General features: G+C 42.0%; 1 long non-coding RNA gene and 2 other non-coding genes across 3 annotated transcripts; 2 read left to right on the top strand and 1 right to left on the bottom strand.

The window, feature by feature from the left end:
• Positions 1-3,069: 3,069 nt before the first annotated feature.
• On the top strand, positions 3,070-3,175 carry LOC125007475. Its single transcript, XR_007112696.1, has one exon. It is a non-coding gene; the product is annotated as a U6 spliceosomal RNA (small nuclear RNA).
• A 2,931-nt stretch (positions 3,176-6,106) lies between these two features.
• LOC125006202 lies at positions 6,107-6,826 on the bottom strand. Its single transcript, XR_007112542.1, has 2 exons — positions 6,541-6,826; positions 6,107-6,436 (listed from the first exon to the last, which is right to left on the bottom strand). It is a non-coding gene; the product is annotated as an uncharacterized LOC125006202 (long non-coding RNA).
• An 18-nt stretch (positions 6,827-6,844) lies between these two features.
• LOC125007473 lies at positions 6,845-6,950 on the top strand. Its single transcript, XR_007112694.1, has one exon. It is a non-coding gene; the product is annotated as a U6 spliceosomal RNA (small nuclear RNA).
• The last annotated feature ends 1,785 nt before the right edge of the window (positions 6,951-8,735 follow it).

Raw genomic sequence — 8,735 nt, 5'->3', positions numbered from 1 at the left:
ATCGAGCGATTTAACTATCTAACTCTTTCTATTTACTTGACTGTCGTCGTTATTTGGCGAAGATCAAGTGAATCTCTTATGAATCTCTTATGAATCTCTGATGAATCTCTGATGAATCTCTGATGAATATCGGATGAATCTCTGATGAATATCGGATGAATCTCTGAAGAATCTGTTGCTATTTAAGGTCTCTGTCAGGTGACACAGAGATCAAAGGCACGGTTCCTTTGATCTCAAAGGCATCGTGCCTTTGATCTCTGCTAATTGTGGGCGTGGCTTAGGAGTTCCATCGCATCATATGACATCCTCACAACATCAAAGAGTGATGTAATCACCACGGCAACACAGAGACTCCGTGACATCATCACTATGGCAACAGAGAGGCGTGTGACCACAGCAGTGAGGTCAAGATTCAAGATTCAAGATGGCGGATTCTACTGTCTTAATAAAAGGCCACAGTTATGGTGCTATTCTAATTATTAAAAACAATTTATGCATTATATGAAATGTCTGTGTTATTGTATTTGTCTTCATTGTCAATTTCCCTTCATGTTCAGAATATAGAGATTAAAAATCTAAGTGAACAACAAATGCAAAGGAAAAAAAAAAAAAAATAAAAAAAAAATAAACATTCTGAATAAGATATAGTAATTAAATAAATCAGCTGATATGCAGCAGTGCAATGTACGGTGCAAGAAGGTGCAGTAATATGGAGTAAGATGTGCATTATGGTGCAGTAAGATGTATACAGTGTAATAAGTTGCACTGAGGCACAATTAGGTACAGCACTGTGTGCAATAAGGTATATTTATGTACAGTAATGTGCAATAAATTGTAGTATGGTGCAATAAGGTGCAATAAAGTGCAGTAAGAAACAGTCAGGGGCCGTTATGTCCATTAAGGTGCAATAAGGTTTAATAATATGCAATAAGGTGCAGTAAAGTGTAATCAGTGGCAGGGCTGCCATGGTGGCGGGATGGTGGGGGGGGGGGGGGGACACCCCGATTGGTCACCATGTGGTGGTCTGGTCTAGTTTTTCTACATTTTCACCAGTACCAGAGTATTTTCCTGCACCTTTTTACCTCCTTCACATCATTTATGAACAAATAATCATTAACACTTTATTTCTGTGCATGCGCCTGTTATTTATTATTATAGGATATTGTTGTTACTTTGTAAGAATTGAAGTGGTGCTTTAATCTGATGAATACACAGAACACTGCTATGTTCACTGTACAGAGCTAGAAGCACTAACTTACTAACTTACCCACCCAGCAAGATGTGGTCAAGAAAAGCAAGATGAAAACACTGTGTACCTGTACAATGTAAATATTGAAGCGGGCGATCAGTGGCAGTCTTCATTTTTGTTAATTTTGGACGACTCCCCCCGAAAATTGCAGTAAGTTGTGCAATAACTTGTAATAAGGTGCAGTAATATGTGCAATAAGGTGCAACAAGGTGCAGTGTTGGTCAGTACAACTTACCAAATCTCCAGAGCAGAACATTTCTCAATAAGCACCGAGACTGAGCTACATTCAGTCCCAGATCATTACTCTCTCCAACCTAAACTCACACTCACTGTCTTTTGCTTCTCTCCATGAAGCCATAATCAAAACTTTGTATTCCTGAATTCCGCTCCGCCAGTGTAACATGTTGTTCTTTTATCGGTGGCTCTATTTAGCTTCCCAGTTAATAGTAGCTCGTCTTAATATCTTAGCCTCCAGCTAATGGTAACTCTTTCTAGTCTCCAAATTAAGAGAAGCTCTTCCTAGCCTCCCAACTAATAGTAGCTCTCCCTAGCTTCCCAGCTAATGGTAGCTCTTTCTTGCCTGCAGCTAATGGTAGCTCTTTCTGGGCTCCAAGCTAACGATGGCTCTTCTTAGCGTCCCAGCTAATAACAGCTCTTCCTAGCCTCCTTCCTATGTTGGAGTAAATCTGCTATTAGATAAGATGAAATCTTGGAACATTTAGAGCTTGGACACCACGTCCGGTCACCATAATCTCAGGAGACGTCACAGCTCAACCTGCAGTTCCTCTATCGTCCAATAGATGTCGCCAAACCAAGCATTGACTGAATGGAAGTGAATGAGAAATGACAAATGTGAGTGATCTTCGCTCAAGAGCTGGCCTTTAATTAAAACACCTCTTTAATTCTGAGGCACTTGCACTCTAGACACCCAAAGACTACATCCAACCCTGCAGCTCCGGCTGCTCCCGGAGTAGCAGATAAACGTCTCCATGTTTCTTGTGCTCAGACTGCATTGTTTTTAAATTACAATAGGAAGAAGAAATTCAGACACAGACCTAAACACCCAGACAGAAACCAGCTCTTCATCCCAGGGCTCCTCAGAAGTCTTGGAGGGAAGATCTGGTCTGAAGGAGACTGTAATTAAACACAACAAAGGAGACATCAAGTCAATAGAAAACACAGACATTAAAGTTCTGTGTGTCACACATGCTGAACTACAGCTCACATGGAAACGTAAGCTTCATCAGAGGTGTCATCATATTATATCACAGATTTATTTTAAATAATCAATACATTTATAACATCGGTTACGTAGCAGATCTTTGATCAGTCCTCAGACTCATAGAAGCTCTGCAGGGTCTCAAATTTAAAGTCCCCAAATCCAACAAGAGCCTGTCCCTCCTGACCAGGTTGGAGGGACCTCACCTGTGCCTCCCCCCTCCCTGTCTTCTAACAGGAACTGACTGTTCCTGACTGTACAGGAACTTGATGGCAAATGTGGGAGGAGGGGGGTTGAGTTACTCTGTTGTTTCCTCTCGTCCTGATGCAAAGACTCGTCACACAGAACTTCCCATGTGCCCCTGGGAGCTCCTGAGCAGAACATACAGTACACAGACTAGTTTAGACCCTCATCAGACCTTTTTACAGTGGATCACAGCTGCTCTGGAGCTCACAGTCCAGATCCCAGACCTTTTAACCATGCCCTTCTGGCTGAATAAACACATTTGAACCCCAGACTGCCTCTGTGTAAGAGCCAACCATGTGTTGGGGCCACGCTGGGACACAGTCATATAAATACTGTACGCACCCAGGTCACAGTTGTGTTACTTCGGTAGCACATATACTAAAATTGGAACGATACAGAGAAGATTAGCATGGCCCCTGCGCAAGGATGACACGCAAATTCGTGAAGCGTTCCTCATTTTGCTTCAAAAATATTTCATATAATTGTCATTTTTAGACATTTACATATTTTTATGTGTAGTAACTTCTTGTCGCCACTAGGCGGCCATGAGACTCTACTCAGTGTACAACCCTACATGTGCTGGACTCTGTGTGGACAGATGAAGCAGTTTCACGTCCTCTTCTACAGTTTTCATTTTACTTAGTAATGCTGGTTTGTGTGTGTGTGTGTCACAAAACATGAGACTGGTTAAACAGCACGTACATTACTGGAATGACATGGTACCAACAAACAGTCTGATGGTCCAAGCGTTTCATTACACTGACATTACAAGACTATAGTTTAGCTCATTAACGTCACCTGGCTCAGACAAAATAGCGACAAACTAAACACTTTAATGTTTAACGGGGTTTTATGGTAGAAACTTTGGCTGGTTAGCACAACACGGCGATAAAGCGTTAATATGCATTAATTTGTGTAGTTTCAAATGGGAAATTGACGCTTTAAAAACTAAAACTCTGATGCTACAACGCTAGTTTAGCATCGTCAAACAGACATTTCGGAGCGCGGAGTCATAAAAACATCGGTATGTAGTAACTTTATGTATTAGATCTAGTATCAGCAAGTAATGTAAGTTTTCAAACAGATAAACTTATTTTTAAACTTAATTTCACTAAATAATAACGACTACTGTACTCACCGTCCGCACCGTTCAGCAGGTTCCAGTGACAGGGGAGGGTCCTGGAGGAATATTGGAACAAATCCGGCCTCTGATTGGATGAAGAAGTCACCACAAATCTATTCTCCATATGGAACCCAGCGGCCCTATTGGCTGACCGTCTTCGGTTTGGAAACATTGGAACGTCTGCGCCTTGATTGGGGGGGCGGGGCATCCTCTGTTAATGGGAACTGTCACCGTTTGAAACTGTTGGTGTTGGGTTCACCGGTTCGGCCGTAACCATGTAAAAGATGAATCAGTTCTGTGAGTATTCTAACAGTTTCCATACCAAAACATACGTGAAAAACAATTAATTTCTTTTACTATCCATTTAACGCTCAGTCTCACCACGACTCTGACCAACAAAATGACGTAAGACGACTCACGACAGCAGATCTCGAGAGATGAGATACGAGATTCAACTGTAACAACTATGTACAGAATGTAACATGCACATTCACTAGAGCAGTTGAGGAAACTGTTTAGGAGTTGAAGCCGTCGTTTCATGATGGGCCGTCTTTTCGGTGACCGTCTATTGCTCGTCTCTTTAGTCAGTCTCCTTCCTCTTTCTCTTGTGCTGTCTCCTGATCTTCTTAGCACCAATGGACAAAGAGCAGAGAAATGGAGGTATTGGATGTGAGTGTGGACAGCAACCTGACTGTAGAAGGGAACCAAGAGCAACCAAACAAAACATTAAGTGAGTATTAAACCAAACCAAACATTAGTATTTATGTTAGACATACTGAAAGTTTTAACATCGGTTGACACCTGAACAGGTTGTTTCCTCACGTCCTATGTAACTGGTCACACAGAATCCATCGTCCCGCTGTTGACCTAGTCAGAACTTTTTACAGGCTCACAGCTGTTTGGAGTCACAGTCCAGATCCTTAGTTCAACATGCTCTTGTAACCAACCATTTAACTAGCCTCCTGCTGAAAGCCAACCTGTTGGGGCCCGCTGGGACACGTCATGTAAAACTGTATGCACCCAGGTCACAGTGTTACTTCGTAGCAAGTCAAATTGGTAACTCGGTAGACATTACAGCCCGATCAGGATGCCGCACCTGCGCAAGGTTAACTCCATTTTGCTTAAAAATTTTCATATTATGTCATTTTTAGACATTTCACATTTTTTGTGTTGTAACTTTCTTGTCGCACTAGGCGGCCAGACTCCTCGCTACAACCCTACATGTGCTGGACTGTGTGGACAAACAGCTTTCACGCCCTCTTCTGCAGTTTTCATTTTACTTAGTAAAGTTGGTTTGTGTGTGTGTGTCACAAAACATGAGACTGATTAAACAGCACGTACATTACTGGAATGACATGGTACCAACAAACAGTCTGATGGTCCAAGCGTTTCATTACACTGACATTACAAGACTATAGTTTAGCTCATTAACGTCACCTGGCTCAGACAAAATAGCGACAAACTAAACACTTTAATGTTTAACGGGGTTTTATGGTATAAACTTTGGCTGGTTAGCACAACACGGCGATATAAGCGTTAATATGCATTAATTTCTGTAGTTTAAAATGGGAAATTGACACTTTAAAAACTAAAAACTCTGGTGCTACAACGCTAGTTTAGCATCGTCAAACAGACATTTCGGAGCACGGAGTCATAAAAACATCGGTATGTAGTAACTTTATGTACTAGATCTAGTATCAGCAAGTAATGTAAGTTTTCAAACAGATAAACTTATTTTTAAACTTAATTTCATTAAATAATAACTGTACTCACCGTCCGCACCGTTCAGCAGGTTCCAGTGACAGGGGAGGGTCCTGGAGGAATATTGGAACAAAATCCGGCCTCTGATTGGATGACAGAAGTCACCACAAAGTCTGATTCTCGATATTGGAACCACAGCGGCCCTCTGATTGGCTGACCGTCTTCCGGGTTTGGAAACTATTGGAACTGCTTCTGCGCCTTGATTGGAGGGGGCGGGGCATCCGTCTGCCGTTAATGCGGAACTGTCAACCGTGTTGAAACTGTTGGTGATGTGAGGTTCACCGGTTCGACGCCCAGTTAAAACAACGATGAAAACGGTCGGAAGTCAGTATTCATCTACGAGTTATTCATAACAATTCGCCATACATGGCAAAACATACGTAAATTATATCCAGATTTATACTCTGTCGTTTAGAAGCTCGACTCCATCTCTACGCAGACGGGTCTCGAACCACTGACCTCTGACCCTACACAAAAATACAGAGAAGAAGAAGCAGGAGCAGCAGACTTCGAGAATGTATAGAGTTTACTGAGTGTTCACACTTCACAACAACCTCAGTCACAGAAACTGTACTTGAGGAGCAGCCTGTTTAACAACCAGTGGAGGAGTTGGAGGAGCACAGCTCTGTTTCAGGTGATTGAGGCCGTCCGTTCATGTGGGTCCTGTTCTTTTGCAGCAGGAAAGTAGTCCAGGCTCCTACCAGTCCTCTTTACGTCTCTGTGTCTGTCTCCTTGATCTTCTTTAACCCACACTGGACAAAGCAGCAGCACAAATGGAGGTAGTTGAGGATGTGAGTGTGACAGCACGTCTGGTGGAGGTGGTGGAACCAACACTGACCTGTAACAAAGAGAAATGAATGAGGATCAAACCAAACCAAAAACATTAAGTTACTTTATGTTATGATTCTAATGTCAATACATTTATAACATCGGTTACACAACCTGACCAGGTTGTTTCCTCTCGTCCTGATGTAAAGACTCGTCACACAGAACTTCCCATGTGCCCCTGGGAGCTCCTGAGCAGAACATACAGTACACAGACTAGTTTAGACCCTCATCAGACCTTTTTACAGTGGATCACAGCTGCTCTGGAGCTCACAGTCCAGATCCCAGACCTTTTAACCATGCCCTTCTGGCTGAATGAACACATTTGAACCCCAGACTGCCTCTGTGTAAGAGCCAACCATGTGTTGGGGCCACGCTGGGACACAGTCATATAAATACTGTACGCACCCAGGTCACAGTCGTGTTGCTTCGGTAGCACATATACTAAAATTGGAACGATACAGAGAAGATTAGCATGGCCCCTGCGCAAGGATGACACGCAAATTCGTGAAGCGTTCCTCATTTTCCTTCAAAAATATTTCATATTATTGTCATTTTTATACATTTACACATTTGTATGTGTAGTAACTTCTTGTCGCCACTAGGCGGCCATGAGACTCTACTCAGTGTACAACCCTACATGTGCTGGACTCTGTGTGGACAGATGAAGCAGTTTCACGCCCTCTTCTACAGTTTTGATTTTACTTAGTAATGCTGGTTTGTGTGTCACAAAACATGAGACTGGTTAAACAGCACGTACATTACTGGAATGACATGGTACCAACAAACAGTCTGATGGTCCAAGCGTTTCATTACACTGACATTACAAGACTATAGTTTAGCTCATTACCGTCACCTGGCTCAGACAAAATAGCGACAAACTAAACACTTTAATGTTTAACGGGGTTTTATGGTAGAAACTTTGGCTGGTTAGCACAACACGGCGATAAAGCGTTAATATGCATTAATTTCTGTCGTTTAAAATGGGAAATTGACACTTTAAAAACTAAAACTCTGATGCTACAACGCTAGTTTAGCATCGTCAAACAGACATTTCGGAGCACGGAGTCATAAAAACATCGGTATGTAGTAACTTTATGTATTAGATCTAGTATCAGCAAGTAATGTAAGTTTTCAAACAGATAAACTTACTTTTAAACTTAATTTCATTAAATAATAACGACTACTGTTCTCACCGTCCGCACCGTTCAGCAGGTTCCAGTGACAGGGGAGGGTCCTGGAGGAATATTGGAACAAATCCGGCCTTGATTGGATGACAGAAGTCACCACAAAGTCTGATTCTCCATATTGGAACCACAGCGGCCCTCTGATTGGCTGACCGTCTTCCGGGTTTGGAAACTATTGGAACTGCTTCTGCGCCTTGATTGGAGGGGGCGGGGCATCCGTCTGCCGTTAATGCGGAACTGTCAACCGTGTTGAAACCGTTGGTGATGTGAGGTTCACCGGTTCGACGCCCAGTTAAAACAACGATGAAAACGGTCGGAAGTCAGTATTCATCTACGAGTTATTCATAACAATTCGCCATACATGGCAAAACATATGTAAATTATATCCAGATTTCTACTCTGTCTTTTTGAAGCTCGACTCCATCTCTACGCCGACGGGTCTCGAACCACTGACCTCTGACCCTACACAAAAATACAGAGAAGAAGAAGCAGGAGCGATACCAGGTAATACCAAACCTGATACCGACATCGATATCGGTACTTTTAGATGTCTACTTATGTGTATGATTTTTACAATGAGCATTTGTGAATGTTCACAAAAAAGATCACACTGAATACACGTATAGTTCAAATTTAATTCAAGATTCAAGATCACTGTATTGATCCCCACAGGGAAATTGTTTAGTCCAAGTGTCCCCAGATAACAAAGAACATATGTGAACCAGACATTTTACAGTGTCTCAGCCTGGATCCAAAGTGAGGTTCTATAAAGTGTGAGGTTACATAAAGTGTTATATTAACCACTACACCTATAACAGTTAGAGTTTACATTTATTGACCAATAAAAATAATCAAGAAACAACAACCTTGCCCAAGATGAATTTCTCCACCCACAATAAAAGCTCATCTCAACAAAGCACATGTTACAATGCAATGTATGTTTTTTTTCCCGTTGTTTTTTTGTCGTTGTTGCTGTACTTGGCATTGTGCATATTTAACATAAAAAAAAATATGAAACAACAATCTGATGAAACCTTCACAAACAGCCTTAGTGGCTACGTCCTGCTGCAGGGGAGGTAGAGTCAGAGCTGTGAGAATGTATAGAGTTTACTGAGTGTTCACACT

This window comes from Mugil cephalus, chromosome 4, assembly GCF_022458985.1.
Source record: "Mugil cephalus isolate CIBA_MC_2020 chromosome 4, CIBA_Mcephalus_1.1, whole genome shotgun sequence".
Lineage (NCBI taxonomy): Eukaryota > Metazoa > Chordata > Actinopteri > Mugiliformes > Mugilidae > Mugil > Mugil cephalus.
The sequence above is the reverse complement of the archived record's forward strand: the minus strand, read 5'-3'. Positions and strand labels throughout refer to the sequence as shown.